Source organism: Carcharodon carcharias, chromosome 21 (assembly GCF_017639515.1).
Source record: "Carcharodon carcharias isolate sCarCar2 chromosome 21, sCarCar2.pri, whole genome shotgun sequence".
NCBI lineage: Eukaryota > Metazoa > Chordata > Chondrichthyes > Lamniformes > Lamnidae > Carcharodon > Carcharodon carcharias.
This window is the reverse complement of record NC_054487.1, coordinates 48,755,758-48,778,962: the sequence shown is the minus strand read 5'-3', so window position 1 is coordinate 48,778,962 and position 23,205 is coordinate 48,755,758. Positions and strand designations below refer to the sequence as shown.

General features: G+C 43.1%; 1 long non-coding RNA gene across 2 annotated transcripts; it reads right to left on the bottom strand.

The window, feature by feature from the left end:
- Positions 1 to 292: 292 nt before the first annotated feature.
- On the bottom strand, positions 293 to 22,702 carry LOC121293006. Of its 2 annotated transcripts, none has more exons than XR_005946422.1 (3): positions 22,642 to 22,702; positions 10,524 to 10,786; positions 293 to 1,220 (listed from the first exon to the last, which is right to left on the bottom strand). It is a non-coding gene; the product is annotated as an uncharacterized LOC121293006 (long non-coding RNA). The 2 variants fall into 2 exon arrangements; XR_005946423.1 differs by having other exon boundaries at positions 293 to 504.
- Positions 22,703 to 23,205: the final 503 nt, after the last annotated feature.

Genomic DNA, 23,205 nt, shown 5'->3' with positions numbered 1-23,205 from the left:
CGCACATCACAATGGACGGGTCTTAATTGGACCGCCCACATAAATTGGCAGTGTGGACCCGATCAGGGACGCCGCCCAGGTCCGCGCCCACCCCCGCCCACCCCCAAACAACTCCCCCGATGGGGGAAAATTTCTGGCCTTAGTCTTTTTGTTGGTTTTTATAATCATCCCAACCTTTGCTCTTGCCACTATTCCTTGCTCAAATGTTAATGTATTTGTAATCAAATACCAAACCACAGAAACCAATATTTAATATTATTTTTTATAAATTCATTTATATTCCATTTCACAAGTTTATTTTGTGCTTGTTGCTGGAGAACAAGGTGGCTACATACATGACAGTTCACAATTGGACAATACAGGAAAGGCCTTATATCTTTCATTGCCTCACATCTGATAATTTAGACAGCCATGCAGTGTGCGCCTTTATTCACTGGAAACTGGGTTGAGGCTGCCCAAACTAATGTTTCTCCCTTCAATCTGGACTGGATTCAAACCTGCATTCTGGAAAGGAAGAGAAAACCTATTAACTCATTGCCCCACCCAGCATTTCCTTCCTCCCTCCCAACTGAAATTTATTCTGTAGCTATCTCTCAGAGAAGTGATGGTGATGACTGGTGTAGGGAGTGAAAAGATTGGCACTGATAAAGTGGGTTAGGGTTCTGAGGTTAGGGTTAAGGTACATAATCTGGACTGAGTTAAAGGAGGTTTGCCTTGTATCCGGCCAATATTATGTCACCTGGGAGTACTGGCACTGAGTGCCAAAATGTTTGAAAAAATCTGTCATTTCCCAGCACTTCCATCTCCAACCTTGATAAGCAACAGCAAGCTGAAAATAGAATTTATATAAGGATGAATTCTAGTAAAAACTATGAGGGAGCACAGCTTGTGTATTTTATTTTCAATCTAAACATGTATTTCCCAATGTACAGCTCCCATTGGGAATATTAACAGAGCACTGTTTGCACAGTTCAGATTGAAAATTCATCAGAGCACCAGCAAGGGCCAAGCACACATGTTCGTGTTTCAAGTTAGACAACTATATACAACCAACAATTCATTTTCCATTGTTAAATGTGCACCTTTCACAGTTTAAACAGTCATCTTAATTCTTTTTCCTTGTCTTGCAAAGGACTGGGAAGTCAGCATGTGTCACTTCATTGGAACCTTTAGGTATTACATAATGCCTAATCACAATATTGTGTCCTTCATTCCACCTGCTAAAAAAGTGACAAAGTTTTAACCTTTTTATAATGAGTTTTCTTAGTATCTGAAAGCAAGGCTAGATTTTCTCATTATGCATTCGCATTGTAATTTTACACCTTCTGTATGCTAAAAATTTCCACTGTATTTTAAACAGTTGTACAGATTTTAAAGAGGCTTTTGAAAATAAGGATCTAATAGTCATGAGATTCATCACTGTGCCGATCCTTTAGTTTCTTCGCTATATAGTGTACCTAACACAAGATTTCTGTGCAAAACACAATGGCATCAGATGTTGCGTAACAGGTTTGACATTCAGCCTCTTTATAATTTGTTACTGACATCTGTAGCTATTGTGGTCCTTCAACTACAAAGTGAAATTTTTTGTCATGCAATAACCTTACCTCTTAAAGTATTCAGATATATTATGGTTTTGGGTGTAATCAGTATCAATCATTTCTCTTTGGTAACTTTGCCTGTTGGAATGTATTGTGGCATATATTTCATATTTATATCATTCATAAATCACTGCTAGCTCTACATATTGATGTGCTCAGCTATATATTGTGGCATGGGTGTAACCTGCATTGCTCCTGGTTTTTCCGTAAGTATTATTGTTGAAGTTGTCAATTGTGTCATGGCTTTGGGTGTAACCTGCATTGCGTGTGAATCCCTAATAACCTTCTATGTTGACATACTCAATTTCTGACTGTGGTTGTAATCTGTAATAATTTATTGATCCCTGGAAGATTCTAATACAGATGGTGATAAAGGGCATTTTCTACAACAACTGGTTGAAACTATCTGTTCAGCTGAATAATTAACATGATCTTGTAGATTCCAGCACTTGATTAAATGTATCCTTTTGCTGTAACACAATTTAAATTGTTTGATGGGCTGGAGAAAGTTCAAGCCAAAGATTAATAAACACATTAAATACACGTTACACTGAATATGAAACTAAGATATATTTTATGATGTTTTTTACTTCAATTCATTTTTGAGAAGCAGTCCATCATCTTCTCAAGGGCAAATAGGACTTTTTTTAAACTTGCATTTATATTGCGCCTTTAAAGTTGACAGCATGCCCCAAAGAGCTTTTCAGGCAATCTCATTGTTGCAATGTTGGAAATTTTGACTGTTGAAATGCCAGAAATGTAGGATGGGCAATAAATGCTGGCCTTGCTAGCAACACCCATATCCCAACCATATTTATGTGGCTGATCCAGTTGTGTTTTTGGTTGTTATCAATCCCCAGGAATGTTGATGATGGTGATGGTAATATCATCAAATGTCACGGGGATGCGGTCATACTCTCTCTTGTTGGAGATTAGTATTTGTGTGCCGTGAATGTTGCTTGCTACTTACCAGCTCAATCCTGAATGAAGTCTTGCTGCATGCCAGCATGGACTGTTTCATTATCTGAGGAATTGCAAATGAACTGGATACTGGGCCGTCATTGGGTAACAGCCCCACTTCTGACCTTATGATGAAGGAAGGTCATTAATGAAGCAGCAGAAGATAGCTGAACCTGGGACACTCTCCCAAGGAACTCCTGAAGCAATGTCTGGGGCTGAAATGAATAGCCTCCAACAACTACAATCATCTTCCTTTGTGCGAGGTATGATTCCATTGCAAAGTTTTCCCTTGATCCTCACTGATCACTTCTGCTAGGGCCCCTTGGTGCCTCACTCAGTTGAATGTTGCCTTGATGATAGTCACTCTCACTTCCCCCCTGGAACTCAAGTTTTTTGTCCATGTTTGGACCAAGTTTGTAATGAGGTCTGGAACAGAGGTCCTGCCAGAATCCAAACTGAGCATCAGCAAGCAGCATATAGGTAGGTAAGTGCCACTTAATGGTACTTTGATCCCTTCCATCACTCTGCTGATAATTGAGAGTTAGCTGATAGGATGGTAATTTGTTGGGTTGGATTTGTCCTGCTTTTTGTAGACAGAACATGTTTGGCCAATTTTCCACACTGTCAGGTAGATGCCTATATTGTAGTTGTCCTGGAACAGCTTGGCCAGAGCTGCAACTGATTCTGGAGCACAGGTCTTCGGTACTTCATCCAGGATGTTGAAAGACCCATAGACTTTGTTGTATCCTGTGCACTCAGTGCACTCTTCTTTCCTGATATCATGGGAATAAATATCATTGGCTAAAGACTGGCATCTTCAATGATGGTGATGATCTCAGAGGAGATGAGAAGAATCAAATACTCAGCAAAAGATGCCTGAAGATGGCTGCAAACATTCCTCTTGCACATTCAGGCGCTGGGCTCCACCATCATTGAGGGTTCTTGGAGCCTTGCTCCCATTAGTTACTTAATTGTCCACCATCATTCATGAATGGATGTGAATTTTTAATGCACTTTAAGCCCTACTCTTTAATTAACTGGGTAATTTTGACTTTGACGATTGTGTGAAATGCTTAATATTGCATCAACCATCCAATAAACACTCTCCTGATTTTCATTTCCATTGAAGATTTATATAATTATCTAAAATCATAATTAACCCCTTTGTTTTTCATTCTTTCGGCCTACATGTCTCACATGCCATTCTGTAGTTAAGGTGATGAGCCAATCTTCATAGTTTATTTATAAACATTGGCCTGGATTTTGCATTAAGAATAACGGTGAGGCTACTGTTATTATGAAGGAAGTCGGATTGTAGCCTTAGGAGTCCACACATGCACAGTCAAATGTGGAAATTTAGAAGTTGCTATCTGATTCTCTCTGCTACTCCACGAGCTGCGCTATAACAGTACCTTGTTAATAGACTCAGCATTGATTCCATAAGGCCATGAAGATGCTGTCCTTATTCACTAGTTCTCTATTTAACACACCAGAAATTGGGCTGCTGCTTTCAAGTATAAGTGAGTTTCTAACAGTGTGACAAGTCTTAATTACTACCAAACAACAACCTGGCTTTGAAAAATTAATTATACAAGCGTACAGTCACATTTCCTCAGAATTTAAATTATTGTAGGAATTTTTTCAAAAATTTAAAAATCCAAACTTTTAAACTTTTTCTGTCTGTTTCATCTGTCTCTTAATCCCATCTTTTTCTCCGCTATTAATTTGCTTTCTATACAATTTTACAGCAAATTAAATATTCTAATTTGGACTTCCTGGTTTAGACCCTGCAGGCGTAATCTTACTGATATTGTTTTTAAATGCGGGTCAGGACAATTTTCAGCTACCAAACCATAGAACAATATTATGCAGCATTTTCCCCCCATTGAGGGGGTTGTGTGGGCGCGGGTAGGCAGATTTCCTATCGGGTGGGGGTGCGGGTGGGGGGGATTACCTGAGCCGGGAGTGCGATCTTTCACGTAAGCGCGCAAAGGAGCGCATAGATCTCCCTGAGGCAAAGTGCTGCCTCAGGGAGGTCGGCTCAAGTTTGAAAACTTGAAGGGAGAAAAAAATATTCCTGATGTCCCCTCAAGTGACACTGTCACATGGTCGGGACGCAGGCCCAACGTCACCGCACTTCATTTTATGCGTCGGCGAGCAGGCCCCGCCCCTGGCTTGCCGACAGGAAAATGCTGCCCATAGAAAAGTTAGTCAGAAAGAGGCCATTCAGCCCATATTGGTCAGCCAAAAAGAGAAAAAATAAAATGGCTGCTCACATTAATCCCACTTTACAGCACTTGGTCCATGGTCTTGCAGGTTACAGCACTTCAAATGCAAATTCAGGGGGAGAATTTTTTGCCTGTTGGGTGGGTGGTTCGGGAGCGGGTGCGGGCACAGAGCCGATTGCCGCTTGTAATCGGCTGCGCGCTGCCATTTTGCGTGGGCGGGCCAAATAAGGCCCGCCCAGCGTGATGTGCACCTGGAAGCACTGAGTGCTACTTGTGTGGGCAGGGGGAGGAGGGAGAATTGGGGCCTGCGCACATGCGCGAAAGAATGCAGAAATCTGCCTCAGGGAGATTAATTTAATAAATCATTGCAAAAAAAACCAAAAATTACTCAGACATGCCCCCTCATGGGACATGTTTATGAATTTTTGGAAGACATTTTATTTAATTAATAAACACTTCATGAAACCTCATCCCGCCCTTGGATGAGGTTTCATGAAAAATGCGAAGGCTGCCTGCTGCTAACCTTAAGGTTGGACGGGCAGCCCTGACAATCAGTTTAATGAGTTAATTAATGGCCTTAACAGGCCTTTGACAATTCTACGGGTGTACAGCTGACTCTGGTGTGTGCCGGCCGAACTGAAGGTTGGAATGATGCACAGTGACGTCCAGACACACAACCAATGTCACCACATATCAATTTACACGTCGGCGTGCGGGGTCTGCCCCGCATGCCGAAAGGAACAGTCTGGCCCAGGTATCTTTTAAATGAGTTGAGCATTTCAGCCTCAACCATCAACTTAGTGAATTCCAGACACCCACCACCCTTTGGGTGAAAACGTTTTCCTCATGTCCCCTCTAATCCTTCTACCAATCACCTTAAATCTATGCCCCCTGGTAATTGACACTTCAGCTAGGGGAAGCAAGTCTTTCCTGTCTATCCTATCTAGGCCCCTCATAATTTTGTACACCTCAATTAGGTCACCCCTTACCCTCCACTGTTCTAAGGAAAACAACCCTAGCTTATCTAATCTCTCCTCACAGCTGCAATTTTCAAGCCCTGGCAACCTTTTTGTAAATCTCCTCTGCACTCTCTCCAGAGCAATTATATCCTTCCTGAATTGTGATGACCAGAACTGTATTCAAATTTCCAGCTGTGGCCTAACCAGCGTTTTATACAGTTCCATCATTACATCTCTGCTTTTGTATTCAATACCTCACCCAATAAAGGAAAGCATTCCATATGCTTTCTTGACCACCCGTCCTGCCACCTTCACAGACCTGTGGACATGCACTCTAAGATCTCTCACTTCCTCAACCCATCTCAATAACTTCCCATTTATTGATTCCCTTGCTTTGTTTGCCTATGCAATCTTCCCAGAGATTGTCAATTAACACAAAACCTCCACATCCACCACCCGATTAAGGTGAGTGGGCCAGCTGCAAAGGTGGGAAAGGCCTAGGAAAGACCTGCCCAAGGCTGTGAACAGCCAGCAGCCCCACCAGGAAGTAGGCACCTCAAAATGGAGGAATTCTATGAAAATTTTGTAATTTTTAAAAATTAAATGTGGCCACAGCTGCCAGGCCACCATTGTGGATGGGGAACCCCTCCACAGGATGGCCACAGCTGTGGTCCTCTGCTCACCGTGGCTCCAGGATGGGGGGATTTAAAGGAGGCATTGATTGACCCCAGGCTTGCCACGGGGAAGCTGTCTCCAGGCATCGGCCAGGCTTCAGCCTCAGTGGGCGACTGTCCATCATTGGGAAGATCATGGTGGCACAACCAGTTTGCCTCTAAGTGGGCACTTTATTGAACCTAATTGGCTCCCTGCTGCCTGGCAGGTTGCCGGTGCTAGTCTTACTCTACTGATCACAGTAAGCATTGTTGCTATAAAAGTCATAGCAAACTTGAATTTACAAGCCATCTTTGATCTTCTAAAATTGTGAATTGCTGACATGTATTTTTTAAATTCTTTCATGGGATGTGGGCATCGCTGGCAACACCAGCATTTGCTGCTATTCCTAATCACTCTTGGGAAGGTGGTGATGCTGGGATCTCAAAAGAAGACCGAGATGGATCATCCAATGGCTGAAGGTGGGTGCAATTGCTTCAGCCTTGTCTTTTGCACTAATCTGCTGGGCTATCCCATCATTGTGGATGGGGTTTTTTTTTGCAGCTCCCAGGGCAACTCCCTTCTTGACTGTGTATCACTGTACCACCAGTTCTGGAATGGAGTGATGGTGGTGTCTGGGATATTGGCTGTAAAGTATGATTTGGTGAGTATGACTATGTCAGGTCATTGCATGAAGGACCAAGTTGCTGGGACAGGTCTCCCAATTTTGGCACAAACCTACAGGTATTAATAAGGAGGACTTTACAGGATCACAGGGCTGGGTATGCATGAGATGTCAGTTTTATTCCTTTTTGACTTTTTTGTAGCAGTTTCGTACGATTGAGTGGCTTGCTCAGCCATTTCAGACCACAGTGCTGTAGTCTGGAGTCACATGTAGGCCAGACGGGATGTGGCAGATGATTTTCTTCTCTAAGAAGCATTACAACAATCGATGATAGTGTTGTGACACCATTACTGAGACTAGCTTTCAATTCCAGATTTTTTAAATTAATTAAATTTAAATTCTACCAGCTGGTGTGGTGGGATTTGAGCCCATGCCCCCAGGCCATTAGACTGGGCCTCTGAATTGCTAGTCCAATGACATTACCAGTACGCCACCTTCTCCCCCTGAAATTGTCTTCATAATGCTTTTGCTTTGTCTTTTTGTTACTCTTCTTGACAGATGTTCTTTGTGTGCCATTTATCTCCTGTTTGTTCTCAAATATTTATGTGCCACGCATCATTCACAAGCAATGGCTGAATAGATTTTATGTTCATGAATGGCTAAGAGCTGTGTAAGCTGATTGCTATCTGATTCTTTCTCTCCCTCTCTTGCACTCTCTTCCACCCCACCTCGCACCATCGCACCCCCCCAACCCCACACCTATCTCTCACTCTCTCTCTCTCTCACTCCATGCATGACGGAACCTGCCCCTACTTGGCACCTCTCAGAGACAGAGCTAAGATCAGAAATTTGGGCTGAAGACAATGGATGCTAAGCCATAATGTACCACTCCCCAGTGTGATCTGCCGGGTCTCTGAAGTGTCACTGCCCAGTTTCCACTCAGAGAAGCAGTGCTGTTTTCAATTTACCAATCAGCATTGTGGTATTCTCATTAGAAAGGGTGGGGGTGGGGGTGTCATTGCTTTTATTTGCTGATTTTAAATGCCAAAAAAGTGACAGAGCTCAGCAGTTTTTAAGTTTGATAAGCAAGTCATGCATGTGGAAGATCAGTCACAAATAGGATTTGAAGCATGGAAAATAAATAAATATTATTAATCAGTTGGAAAACTGACATCTGAGAATCATTTATATATATACCAGTTTGAGCCAAGCCAGGTTAAAATTCCTGTCAGGGTCTGTCATTCACATTTTATGCATTTGCATTTTATGAGCTATTCAGGGTCAAAGCTTTCACTGACATTAGTTGATATGAAGTGGTTTATTTGGATTTTATTTTCTTCTCTGGATGTATCAAAGTGCTTCACAGAGGTTTTTGCCAACAAGCCAAGCAGAAGGTAGAGAACTGGACACTACTTAACAAGGGCATGTCTGACACCTTCACTTGTATTATTAAAAAAGAATCTAAACTGTCTTGACACTATCTGCCATTTAATGCCAGTTATGGAAAGCCATATTTTTGCCACAAATATCCTCTGTTCTTTAGTCCATTTGTTTATATTTCGCTTTGATTCTAGTGTATAGCTAGTAAGACATGGAATGAAAAAAACAAAAAGGCCTGTTTGTTGCCATAGGGCTTATAGATAAAATTAAAAAATAATGCGTTTGATGTCTCTGATTTGTATCAGTGAATCTGCATTTCTGACAATTTTTTTTGTTTGTTTTGCCTGGATTAAAAAACTGTGCAAACAGAGAGTCCATAACTTCTGAGCTCCGAGGCATTGTACCTGAGGAGGTGCCCCAAATCTGTGCTGGGGAACCCCCATCCCCCCCACCCATTCCCCCTGCCCACACACACACACGCCCCGCCAGCCCCTAACAAGGCATCTCCAGGTAAGAACTGCATGGCAATTGCCTGGAAGTCCAAACTTTCATTGGGCAATTGCCCTACTGTGGGAACCATCTGAAAGTACAATATAAATCGCAAACTTCAGATGGTTCCGACTGTCTTACCAGAATAGTTACCCAGAAAATGTTAGATTTAAAACCACTTCTTAATTCTGGGTAACTATAGGCTGTTATGGCAGGCAGATGGTAAATGCCAAGCTGCCCAAATCCTGGAGGAAACTTGAAGCAGCTGCCACAACTGTTTGCAATTTGTACTTATTTCAAGATGTGGGCTTTCAATTCAGTAAAAAGGCCATCAAGACTTATAAGTTTCTTAAAAAACTAAACTAAACATTTATTAAATAAAAAAATGATTTTAAGTCCATATATAGGTTTAAAAATTACTACTATAATAATTTCTAGCTCCCCTGATTAATCTAACTCCTAGTTACACCTCCGTTAAGGCAACAGTAAAATACATAGATTTAAATAGGCCCAGGCAAAGCACACACCCTGGACAGTCGAATTCAAAGTGAGGTTTCCTCAGCTTCAGTTCCTTGTAGACAGCAATTTGAGGCTTAGATGCTGGAGGTTTTTCAAACTCATGTTAGATCTTAAAATGCCTTTCTTTCTACACAACAATATCATCTCCTTTATATAGATTTCTCCTTTGAATGCAAATTCAATTTGCCCAATGTGTCTTTTCAACTCTACTTTTCTAATAATAAAAATCTTTCATAGTACCAATTTTATCAGTAAGCTTTAAGAAAAATAAACACACTTTCTTAACTTCTCCTTAACTATTTCACCCCCTCTTTTGAATTCAAGCTACTCTGGTTTATTTGAAAATGTTAAGTGTTCCCTTTCCACCTCACATTCTAAAACTTCAAACATGTTTACCTAGTTACATTTCAAGCCTAGCTTATTTTCTTATATCAAAGCCTTCAGACCATCTTCCTTTAATTCAATTAAGTCCCGCACACACACAAACTCCACTATTACTCTGCTTTACAATAACTTCCAATAACACTATGAAAATTATTATATCTTCCTGACAACTTCCCACCTCTTCCCAAACCCTCACCACCCCAAACCCCCATGGGTCCCCAACCCGACTACCCCTCACTAACCCCCCACCCCCCTGAACCCCCACAGGACCCCCAACTAGTCCCAACTCCATCCCACTAATCCCACCCCCCTGAACCCCAAGGGAGTCCCCGCACTCCTCCCCAACATCCCATGGCACCCCCAGACTACTGACCCAAAGCCCCAGAGGACTCCCCAACACCCCCTGATTACCACCCTGTCCTCCCACGAGACACCTCCCATTTTCTGACCCCCACAGGACCCCCCTACTACACCCTCAATCCCCCACGCCTTCATCCCCCCACAGGACCACACGACTACCTCCCCAACCCTCCCACTGATCACACAATCCCCCCCACCACCTGAGCCCCCCCCAACCATCTGAACACCCACCACTTGACCCAACCCCCCATTCTACCCACTTACCTTACAAACTTACCTTCTCCGTGGTTTCTCAAAGTGGCTGGACCTTTAAAGCTACTGCTTTATGGCAGCTAGTACCGTAAAAAAGGGGGTGTGGCTTCCTTACCTCTGACTCAGCTGCCCTCGACAGAAGGCCTCTGGGACCCACTGCACACCACTGTTCTTGTCTGACCTGTGTCGGAAGGCTGGGCGAGAAAAGAGTGGCTCCATTTCCAGGCAGGTGAGTAGGAGCAGAGTGGCTTGAATTGCCACTTCATAAAAGTTGCAGGTTTATGAAATTGGCTTTGCTTTTTTGGGGGGTTTACAAGTGTTTTGTTATTAAAAAATCATCATAACTCATGTCCAGTGTCTCTTTTGACATTTCTTCGTCTGCAAAGCAAAAGAAAGTTTTCCAAACACTCATCATCAAATAGTGCCACTTTTAAAACAAGGTACTTCGGGTTACTCAAAGTGTTGTGCATGTAAGAGACAGACAGTAGAATAGAACTAAAAAGTCGAAGGGTCATGAGGACTCGAAACATCAACTCTTTTCTTCTCCACCGATGCTGCCAGACCTGCTGAGTTTTTCCAGGTAATTCTGTTTTTGTTTTGTGAGTAGAATAGAGCTGGTGTGTTTCATAGTGAAACCTGCTGGGGCTTTTTTTAAGTGCAAAGCAAATAACTGGAAGTATGAGGACTACAAACCCAGGCTCTGAGATTGGATTTCTTAGCAAGAAATCTCAACTAAATGTAATTACCCTGCTGAACAGGGGTGTTGCTATTGCTTACATAATCCTCCCAGAGTTAGGTAGCTAGTTTGAAACTGATTTGATTTGGGATTAGATTGTTTAAGGCTTTGTGCTGAAATGGGGGTTGGGCAGGATTGAGGTGTGTCTTTAAATTATCCAATTGAGATCATGGCTGTCTGTCAAGACCGGCTGTCTCCATCCAGACAATTAGTGTTGTGCCTCTCCAGACATATTTCTATCAGTTACTATACAAAACTCCTAAATTACACTCTGGAGGAGGCAAGCTTTCTGCACGCTGTAGGTTATTAAGTGCTGCAAAGATATTCCTGATGTAAAACAGGCACTTTGTTTGCCAACAACAACTGAACACACTGACTTAAAATTCAAATCATTCCTTGGAAAGTCAAAAGAGTCAGGCCGCAGCAAACTTTCATTTATTGTTTTAATGGTATTGTTTTAAAGGTATTTGTAAATTTTAGGAGTTAATTTGGCTGCCTTTTGAACAAACTTTCAAAACATAACCAATATTGTGACAATAAAATGTCTTTTTTCGAGATGCAATCTATTTGTAAAGATTTTACTATGGCCAAGATCTTCCGGTCTCCGGACGGTTGGAGACCAGACGTACCACAGAAGATGCGCTACGGGACTCTTCGGAAGTCCCAACACAAGGACTCCATGGGATTTGCTTGAGAAGTTCATTCCCTTGCTCCCAGGACCCTCAGAAAAATTCTCCAACTGTGAGTTAGAATCGGAGACTTTGAATGGTTCCGACTCACTTACCTAGATAGTTAGCCAGAAAATGTTAGATTAAAAAAAAACATGCCTAACTCCTGGGTAACTATACACGCCCCTCCCCGAATCCCTACTGACCCCTCACGACACCCCCTCCCTGATCCTCCAACTCCCCTGATCCTCTGACTCCCCCAACCCTCCAATGTCTCACCAACCCTCCAACTCCTCCCCAATCCTGACTCCCCTGACCATCCAGCTTCCTTCCAACTCCCCTGACCCTCCAACCCTCTTAACCCTCCAACTACCCCAACCCTGACCCAATTTGATCCAGCCTCACCACTCCACCTGCCATGCTATCCACCTGTCACCTACCACTTTGCCATGCTATCCATCCTGCCACCTACCACCCTACTATCCCATCACCCTATCCACTCTCCTACCCAGCACACTACCCACCCTGCAACCCCACCCACTTACCTCAGTCATACACATTCACTTACACACTGAAAAGCTATTTAAAGGCCTCAAAGCTTTTCATTGTGTGAGTGAATGAAGACTCACCAGAATACGGCAGCTAGTGCCAGAAAAAGGGGAAATGGCTTGGCTTCTCCCAATGATCCTGCACTATAAGGAAAGACTCCGAGAATAGGAACATTCCACTTTTCTGAAGACACCCATTTTAGAAGTCCAGGCCAGAAATGCGGTGCTCCAACATTGTGAAAGAAAATAGGAGCGAGTGGCAATCTAATGGTAAATGCCACTCCTCGGAAGATTCAGCCCAATGTTTCTGGAGATCATAGTGAGTATTGTTGCTGTATTTATCATAGCAAACTTGAATTTACAAACTATCTTTGATCTTCCAAAATTCCAAATTGCCCTCTAATTCTTGATGCTCTCTTGAGCGGGAATAGCTTCTCACTATTTACCCTTTTTCATACCCCTCAGTATCTTGTAAATCTCTATCAAGTCTCCTCCTAGCCTTTTTTACAAGGAAAACAGTCCCAACCTCTCCAATCTATCCTCATAACTACAGTTCTTTATCCCTGTAATCATTCTTGTGAATCTTCCCTTACTCTCTCCAATGCCTTCAGATCCTTCCTCAAGTATGGCGCCCAGAACTGGACACAGTACTCCAGATGAGACCTAACTAGTGTCTTATACAAGTTCAACATGACTCCCTTATTCTTGTACTCAATGCTCCTATTAATAAAGCCTAAGATACCATATGCTTTATTAACTGCTCTCTCAATGTACCCTGTCAGCTTCAATGAACTATATACGTATACACCGAGGTCCTTCTGTTCCTGCACCTCCTTTAGTGTTTCTCCCTTTATTTTATACTGTCTCACCATATTTTTCCTGCCAAAATGAATCACCTCACACTTCTCTGCATAAAGCTTCATCTGCCACTTGTCTGCCCAATCCACGAACATGTCTATGTCGTTCTGAAGTTCAACACTATCCCCATCACAGTTGACAACATTTCCAATCTTCATTACATCTGCAAATTTTGAAATCTTGCCCTTAACACCACAGTCTAGGTCACTAATATATATCAGGAAGAGCAAGGGTCCCAACACTGACCCCAGGGGAACTCCACTACAAACCTTCCTCCAATCTCAAAAACAATCTGTTTCCTGTCACTCAGCCAATTTCTTAACCAAGTGCCTACTTTTCCTTTTATTCCATGATATAGGATTTTGCTCACAAGTCTGTTGTGTGGCACTGTATCAAATGTCTTTTGAAAATCCATATATACCACATCAACAGCATTTCCCTTATCAGCATTCTTTGTTACCTGCTCAAAAAACTCCAGCAAGTTAGTGAAGCATGATTTTCCCTTAATGAATCCATGCTGGCTTTTCTTAATTATCCTGCACTCATCTAAATGACCATTGATTTTATCCCACACTTCCAGAAGTTTTACTACAACTGAGGTCAAATTGACTGGCCTGTAGTTGCCAGCTTTATCCTTGCACCCCTTTTTGAATAAGGGTGTAATATTTACAATTCTCCAGTCCTCTGGCACCACCCCTGTGAATAAGGAAGACTGGAAGATTATCACTAGTGCCTCCACGATTTCCACTCTCAGTTCCCTCAGTGCCCTTGGATGCAACTCATCCAGTCCTGGTACCTTATCTATTTTAAGTAAAGATAGCCTTTCAACACCTCCTTCCTCTAAATTCTAAGTTCTTCTAGTGTACCAATTACCTCCTCTCTCAGCTTGGTCTGGGTAGCATCTTCTTCCTTTGTAAAGACAGATGCAAAGTAATTGTTCAACAGCTCCGCTATTTCTCCAGCCTCCTCATGCAAGTCCCCTTTTTTGTCCCTAATTGGCCCTACTCTTTCTTTTACCATCCTTATATTATTTACATGCTTATGAAAGTTCTTGGGATTGCCTTTTATGTTCACCACCAGCCTCTTTCCATGCTCTCTCCTTACTTTTCTTATTAGTTTCTTCACTTCCCCTCTGGTCCTTCTATATTCAGCCTGATTCTGCATTGTGCTTTCTACCTGACATCTGTCGTATGTGCACCTCTCTGGTTTCACCTTTACCTCTATCCCACTCGTCATCTAGGCTGCTCTGGATTTATTTGTCCTACCTTTCCCCTTCAAGGGAATAAATCATGACATTGCCTGTAATACTTTTTCTTTGAAGGTGGCCAATGTCTTTTCTGCCAACACTTGACTCCAATTTACTCGACTCAGATGCAATCTCATCCCATCGAAGTTGGCATCCCCCAAATTAATTACCCTGCTGGGATTGTTCCCTGTCCTTTTCCATGATTAACCTAAACCTTGTGATACAATAGTCACTGTCGCCTAGAGGCTCTCCCACTGACATTTGATCCACTTGGGCCAACTCATTCCCCAGAACCAGGTCCAACACTGCGAAACATACTGCTGCAGAAAATTATCTTGAACACATTCCATGAACTCTTGCCCCTCTTGTCCCTTTGTACTATTCCTATCCCAGTCTATATTTGGATAATTGAAGTCCCCCATTATAATTACTCTTTGGGCAGGGTTTTCAGGTTGTCAGGCAGATGTGGTGGGCAGGCTTGGGAGCAGCCGGGAAACAGTCCGCCGCTCACGATTGGCCTCAGACTGTGATTTCACGCTGGCTGGCCAATTAGTGGCCAGCATGAAATGCTCAGCACTGCCGGGTGAGGGCAGGAGGAGAGCAAGTGCTAAAATCAGCGCAAACATGGGGGAGCGCACAATGAAAGCTCCCTGAAGGCAGACAGCTGCTTCAGGGAGCTGAAGCATTTTAAACCCTTAAATAAAGATTTTAAAATCCCGGAAAAAATTTCCACACTTAAGAATCACTCACCTAAACATGTTGATGATAAAAATACTGCCCAAACATTTTTATTTTTTTAATTTATTATCAAAAATCTCATCTTGCCCATGGATGAGGTTTCCTCAAAAATTCAAAGGTCCCCTGGCCGATTCGCCGGCCCTCCAAACGTAAGGTTGGACAGGCAGCGAAAAATAGCGGTTAATTAATTGATTAGTCATCTTAATAGGCCTCTTAATTGTCGACAGACATGCTGCTGACTCTCACACGTGCCCACTGACCGAAATATCATGTGTTATTTCACCCCTGATCAGGTCGGGCACACGCGCACAAGGGATGTAAAATTCTGCCCTATAATTCTTGCACCTCTCTGTAATTTTTTTGCAAATTTGTTTCTTCACATTCCTTCCACTAGTTGATGGTCTATATACTACACCAATCCATGTTATTGCACCTTTTTCATTCCTTACCTCTAGCCAGAGAGATTCCATCTGAGACTTCTCTGGAACACCCTCCCTCTCCAGTACTGTAATGCCATCTTTAACCATTAGGCCAACCACCCCCCCGCCCCTTCCCTCCTTTTCTCCTTTCCTGTCTCTCCTAAACACTTTGTATCCAGGAATATTTAAAGCCCAGTCCTGCCCTTCTTTGAGCCAGGTCTCTGTTATAGCAATAATAATTCCATTTGTTAACCTGTGCCTGCAGTTCACCAATCTTATTAACCACACTGTGCATTCACACACATGCACATTAGCCTTCGTTTAGACTTTTTACTTTCCCTTATTCTGACACCATCTAATGACTTACTGTTGCCCACTCTAATTATGTCAAACTCTCCAAGTATTCTATCTACCTTGATACTATTCTCTGATATATCCTTGTTTTCATTGACACTTCACTACTTCCCACTGCCAGTTTTACTCCTCTGCATTCTGAATTTACCCTCACGTTCCCAATCCCTATCAGCCTATTTTAAACCCTTCTGAACAGCACTAGCAAACCTCCCTGTGAGGACATTTGTCCCAGTTCTGTTAAGGTGTAACCTATCCATTTTGTACAGGTCCCTTATCAATTTTAAGTAAAGATAGCCTTTCCAACACCTCCTTCTTCTCAACTGTAAATTATTCAATTGTACCAGTTACTTCCTCTCTCATCTCACCCCGGGTAGCATTTTCTTCCTTTGTAAAGACAGATGCAAAGCATTCATTTAATATCTCTGCTATTTCTCCTGCCTCTGCATGCAAGTCCCCTTTATTTTAGCCCCACTCTTTCTTTTACCACCTTTTTATTATTTATATGCTTATAGAAGACCTTGGGCTCATCTGGCTTTATTCCTTTTTGACTTTTCTGTAGCAGTTTGATACAGCTGAAGTGGCTTGCTTGGCCATTTTAGAAGGCTGTTAAGAGTCAACCATGTGGGCTGGAGTCACATATAAGCCAGGTAAGGACAGCAATTTTTCTTGCACTAGTGAACCAGATAAATTTTTATGACATTTGATTATAGTTTCATGGCACCATTTCTTAGACTAGCTTTCAGTCCACCAGCTGTTGTGGTGGGATTTGAACATATATCTCCAAGGGCCTCAGGAATACTAGTTTAGTCATGTTACCACTACACCATTGTCTCCCTCCATTTCAGCAGTTGAGACAGGAGTGAAGTCGGGCAAAGTACAGAGGTGGGTATGGGCAATCTTATTGTTGGCACTAATATGAGTCTGGAAACTCATCTTGTGATCAAATGTGACAGCAAGGATGCGAACAGACTGGCTTAATCTCAGTCTGTTGCCAGTGAGAAAGATGGAGTCAGTAGCCCAGGAGTGGAGTTTGGAGCAGGGACCAAAAACAATGGTTTCTGTCTTCCCAAAATTTTATTGGAGGAAATTTCTGTTCATCACAGTAGTGGATATTGGATAAGCAGTCTGATGGTTTAGCAACAGTGGAGTTGTCGAGAGAGGTGTTGAGGGCCAAGGGGTATCCTTGGGGGACACTAGAGGTAACAGTTCAGGAGCAGGAAGAGAAGCTATTACAAGTGATTCTCTGGCTATGATTAGATAGATAAGAATGGAACCAGGTGAGAACCATTCCACCCAGCTCAATGACAGTACAGAGGTGCTGGAGGAGGATGGTGTGGTCAACCATAGGGGGCCTGTAAAAAGGTCAAGAAGGACAAAGAGGGAAAGTTTACCTTTATCACAGTCACATATAATGTAATTTGTGGCTTTGATAAAAGTAATTTTGGTACTGTAGAAAAGGTGGAAACCTGATTGGAGGAATTCAAACATGGATTTCCAGGAAAGATGGGAACAGATTTGGGAGGTGACAACACTTTCAACTCCTTTTTGGAGAGGAAAGGGAAGTTGGAGATGGAACAGTAGTTTGCAAGGATGGTGGGGTCAAGGGTTGATGATGACAGATTTAAAGGAGAGAGGGATAATACCTAAAGAGAGAGAACCATTTACGATATCGGCTAACATGGGGACTGGGAAAGTGATCAGCAGTTTAGTGGTATAGGATCAAGAGAACAGGAGATGGCTGTCATGGACAATTGAGCTCAGAGAGGGCATGAGGGGAGATAGGAGAGAAATTGGAGAAAGATGCGAGCTTAGGGCTAGGGCCGGGGGAGCCTGAGAGGAAGTTTGGCCTGGTGAACTAGTGGAAGGGAGGGAAGTGGCAGAGCCAGCTAATCAGATTGTCTGGATCTTAGTAACAAAAAAGCCCATAAGCTCCTTGCACTTGTTGAAGGTGAGGGTGAAGGGAACAGGGGAGATGGGTTTAGTAAAGAAGCCACAGGTAATCTTTGCATTCCAGGATGATCTTGGAGTGGTGGCCAGTTTTAAAGGATTAGAGCAGGATCCTATAGTGTTTAGGTGTCCAGCCAGATCTGGCAGTGGATGACTTAACCAGCTGTCTTCTATATCCTTTCAAGTTTACATTCTTTGAGTAAATCAGTAGCTGCAGAAATGTCGTGGCAGACACAGCGGGGAAATCGTCCCAGATTTGCACTAAGTGCGGCAGTGGGTGGGTAAAACAATGTTTTACCCGCCGGCCGCAATGGCAGGTTTTCACGTTGTATTGTTCCAAACCCATTGCATTAGTTATGCATTCCCAGGAAACATGTCGTTTCAATGGCAGGCGGGCTCTCATTCACCTGCCATGCCATCACCTCAATGCTTCATCATGCCAGGCGCCATATTTAAAGTCCAGACACGCATGCACATCTCGTTGCTTCCAGCCCAGGACTACTGCAGGGAAGATGTCCACGAAAGGCAAAAAGAATGCAGCCCCCAGGTTTAGAGCCGCGTCACTGGAATGCCTTTTGGACGTCGTGGAGGCCTGCCACAATGTCCTCCGCCACAGGAGGGGCAGTGGTGTGACCAACGAGGCTTAGGAGGCAGTGGCAGTGGTGATCAGTGCCAATGCTCACAGAAGAGGTTAGCCATCCAATGCAGATAGAGGATGAACGATCTCATCTGTGCAGCCAAGGTGTGGCAATCACATCCGCACTCTAAACTCACACACTCAAGCCCGTCACACATTCATTGGCATCTCACTCACTGCCAGCTCAAGGGACATCATTGTCCATTCGCACACATATACCCTTACATGTCCATCTGGCCTCATCTCCTCTGGAGACTGCCTCCACAATCGTCAACACCTTGAGGCCACTTGCACAAATCAACATGTGCCTCCCTGGGATACCCTCTTCCCAAGTACAGCCCTCATCCTGCAGCCTCTTCCCTTGCCTGAGGCCGTTTCTCCCCCTTCACCAAGAAAGCCCTAACCCTGCAGCCATTGTAAAGCCACCCACATACTGATCTGATAGGTAGAGAAGTGCCATGAGCCCCCCTAAATGAGGTGGAAAATCATGACCCAGCAACAGTGAAGGAACGGCAATATATTTCCAAGTCAGGCTGGTGAGTGGCCTGGAGGGGAACCTCCAGGTGGTGGTATTCCCATATATCTGCTGCCCTTGTCCTTCTAGATGGTAGTGGTTGTGGGTTTGGAAGGTGCTCTCTAAGAAGCCTTGGTGAATTCCTGCAGTGCATCTTATGGGTGGAACACAATGCTGCCACTGTGCATTGGTGGTAGAGGGACTGAATGTTTGTGGATAGGGTGCAATCAAGCAGACTGCTTTGTCCTGGATGGTGTTAAGCTTTTTGAGTGTTGTTGGAGCTGCGCTCGTCCAGGCAAGTGGAGAGTATTCCATCATACTCTTGACTTGTGCCTTGTAAATGGTGGACAGGCTTTGGGGAGTCAGGAGGTGATTTACTCCCTGCAGAATTCCTAGTCTCTGGCCTGTTCTAGTAGCCACAGTATTTGTATGGCTAGTCCAGTTCAGCTTCTGATCAATGGTAACCTTCTGGATGTTGATAGTGGGGGATTCAGCATTGATAATGCCATTGAATGACAAGGGGAAATGGTTAGATTCTGTTTTGCTGGAGACGATCATTGGTGGGCACTTGTTGTCCAGGTCATGCTGCATTTGGACAGTCACTCTCACCTCACCTTTGGAGTTCAGCTCTTTTATCCATGTTTGAACCAAGGCTGTAATAAGGTCAGGAGCCAAGTGGCCCTGGTGGAACCCAAACTGAGCATCAGTGAGCAAGTTATTGCTAAGCAAGTGCCACTTGATAGCACAGTTGATGACCCCTTCCATCACCTTACTGATGATCAAGAGTAGGCTGATGGGGTGGTAACTGGCCAGGTTGGATTTGTCCTGCTTTTTGTGTACATGACATACCTGGGGCAATTTTCCACGTTGCCGAGTAGATGCCTGTGTTGTAAGTGTACTGGAACAGCTTGGCTAGGGGCGCAGCCAGTTCTGGAGCACAAGTCTTCGGTGCATTTGCTGGAATACTGTCAGGGCCCATTGCGGTATCCAGAGCCTTCGGATGTTTCTTAATATCAGGTAGAGTGAATGGAACTGGCTGAAGACTGGCATTTGTGAATCTAGGGGAGGAGGCTGAGATAGGTCACCCACTCAGCACTTCTGGCTAAAGATTCTTGCAAATGCTTCAGCCTTATCTTGTGCACTGTGTTGTGCTGGGCTCCCCCATCATTGAGGATGGCGATATTTGTGAAGCTTCCTCCTCCAATGAGTTGTTTAATTGTCCACCACCATTCACGACTGGTGCTACTTGTTCTGTTTGGCACACATGTAATCCTGAGTTGTAGATTCACTTGAATGACACCTCATTTTTAGGTATGCATGGTGTTGCCCTCCTGCACTGTTCATTGAACCAGGGTTGATCCCCTGGTTTAGTGGTAATCGTAGAGTGGGGGATATGCTGGGCCATGAGGTTACAGGTTATGGTTGAGTACAACTCTGCTGCTGTTTTTGGCCCACAGTGCCTCACGGTTACCCAGTCTTGAGATGCTGGATCTGTTTGAAATCTATCCCATTTAGCACTGTGGTAGTGCTACACAACGCGATGGAGGGTACCCTCAATGTGAAGACGGGACTTCCTTCTTGTTGGTTCCCTCACCACCTGCTGCAGTGTAGCAGCTATGACCTTTAGGATCAGTACCAGTACTTAGTTCAGTTACATACATGGATTGGAGAAATTGGGACTGTTTTCCTTGAAGAAGAGAAGGTTGAGAAGAGGTTTAATGGAGATATTTAAAATCATGAGGGATTTGAACAGAATAGATCTGAAAAAGCTGTCCCCATTGTTGGAAAGATGGAGAACAAGAGGGCGCAGATTTAAGGTAATTGGCAAAAGAAACAATGGTGGCATGAGGAGAAACATTTTCACACAGCGAGTGGTTAGGACCTGGAATGCACTACCTGAGAGTGGGATGGAGGCAGATTCAATCAGGATTCAATTCAGAAGGCAGGGAGGTGACACTAGGTGAATTGCACCTTCGGAGAGCCAGCAGCAAACATGATGGGCTAAATGGCCTCCTTCTGTGCTGTAACCATGCTGTGATTCTCTGTGATTCTACTGCATGCATTACTTTTTAGTTTGTATTTGTTCAATCATATAAAGATTCAGTACATTTGTTGTAATTACATATTTTGATTCTAATATATGCCAATCCAGCCCCACAGGTTTCCTGTGGTTTATTTTTATTTTTGTAGTGGGACTGTCTGAAGTTCATATTTAATTAGTTCTTCCTTATCACAGAATCATAGAATTGTTACAACATAGAAAAGGCCATTCAGCCCATCATGTCTGCACCAGCTCTCTGAATGAGCAATGAGCAACTTAATTGAAGTTCCCCATCCCTGAAACCATTTACATGAATCTTTTTGGAATTCTCTCTAATGCACTAATAGAGTTTTCTGCAAGAAGGCCTGGGAATGAGTTCCAAAGGACTGTGTCCACATACATTTTTGTTGTCACTATTTTTGGTCCAACTATTTTGAACTTAAAGTCTGTGGAGCGTGCCTCAGCAAAAAAGCATCTAGGAGGAATAGTTGGATTAGGCCCAATACCAGGCATAGGGAACACAATGCATGATTACCCTACACCCGGTCCCACTGTGGAAGGCAGCAGGCAAACTTTGCGCTGCCTGATCATCTAAATGATTTTAGTGTACAAAGAGTGCTGCTGACTCAGCAGAGGGCTTGGGTATGAGCATGGGGCTAAATTTTCCACTTCAGCCCTGTAAGTGGCCATATTTTTTGGACTTTGACAAAGACTAGAGATACCCTCTCTTTCCTCATCAAATGCACAAGTCTATTACAAGCCTGTGAATAGAAAGATGAAAGAAGCACCAACAAGGACCAACAAGCTTTGATAATTTCTTACCAAATATTGAAAATTTGCAGTATTCCATCAGATATATATATTAGTATGGTAGCTTCTATTAATAAATATAACATGTTTAAAGTGTAATATAATTCACAGTTATTAACGATTGTCTCACTCAAATATTGTGCCAGGTTTGGACCATTAGCTGATTAAGTTTTAAATGATTTCTTGTATAGTACATCATATGTTTGCCCACGTTATGGTATATACAGTAAAATCCTGATGAGTCAAATCCCAGGGGATCTGCCCACTAGTTTGTATTAAGCGGAGCTCTGTGATAGCTAAGGAGGCCCCATTCCCACATGAATGCATTTCTATGTAACCTAATATGCCTACAAACATGGTCTACATCAAAAACAACAGATTCAGATACCATATTTAAACACAGTAAAGCAGTAAATGTGTGAAAAAGTCTTTGTTCAATTTGTTCACACCTTACAATGTCCACTGACCTTGTAAAAGGCCATTGCATTGAAAAATGTTGGGAGTTCTTTCTCTTTTTCTACTTAGCGTGCTGTCTTCAGACATGCGCAATTCAGTCCACCATATCATCAATGCAATCAAACATGTTTACAATGTTTTTGTGCTGCAGTGCAAAATCCGGAACATCTCTACAGCCTTTGCAGCATTAGCTAAGGAGCCAGGAGGGTGATCTCCAATTGACAACACTTCTAACTTTCTCACAGGTTTAGCAATACTCACAGGTTTTGCACACCCTTTCACAGGAAGATCTCGATGTCAAATGATGGCTGGCCAGGGCTTCATGATTTCACATTCTTGTGTGGTCTAACTTAGCTCTGATTAGTTGGCGCGGTCATATGACAAGCTTAGACAACTTTGGCTAATCAGGAGTTATCAGTATGGAATTTCAGTTTATCATTCTATGGGATTTGCTATTCTGCCGGCAGGAATGGTTAACTTCAACATAAACGGAATTTCATGTCAATTGCGGTTGACTCATTGCAATTTTACTGTATGTACAGTCCAAAAGGACTGGTGGGTTGGTGTTGTTCAATCCTGCATTTACAATCAGTGCAAACAATTAACTACCACTTTAAACCTCCAGCAGTGGCTACTGTGTTTGCAGTGTGCTCCCAATTAGGTAAAAATATGGAAATATTCCTTTAATGTCTACTGTGCTAGTAACACACCGGAATACTATTGCAAGAATGCTGAGCAGGTTTATCTACGTTATTCTACTTCTCTGCCATAATTTAAAGATGAAATTATCAAAATTATGCAAGTCTCAATCTGAAATAGGTTTTC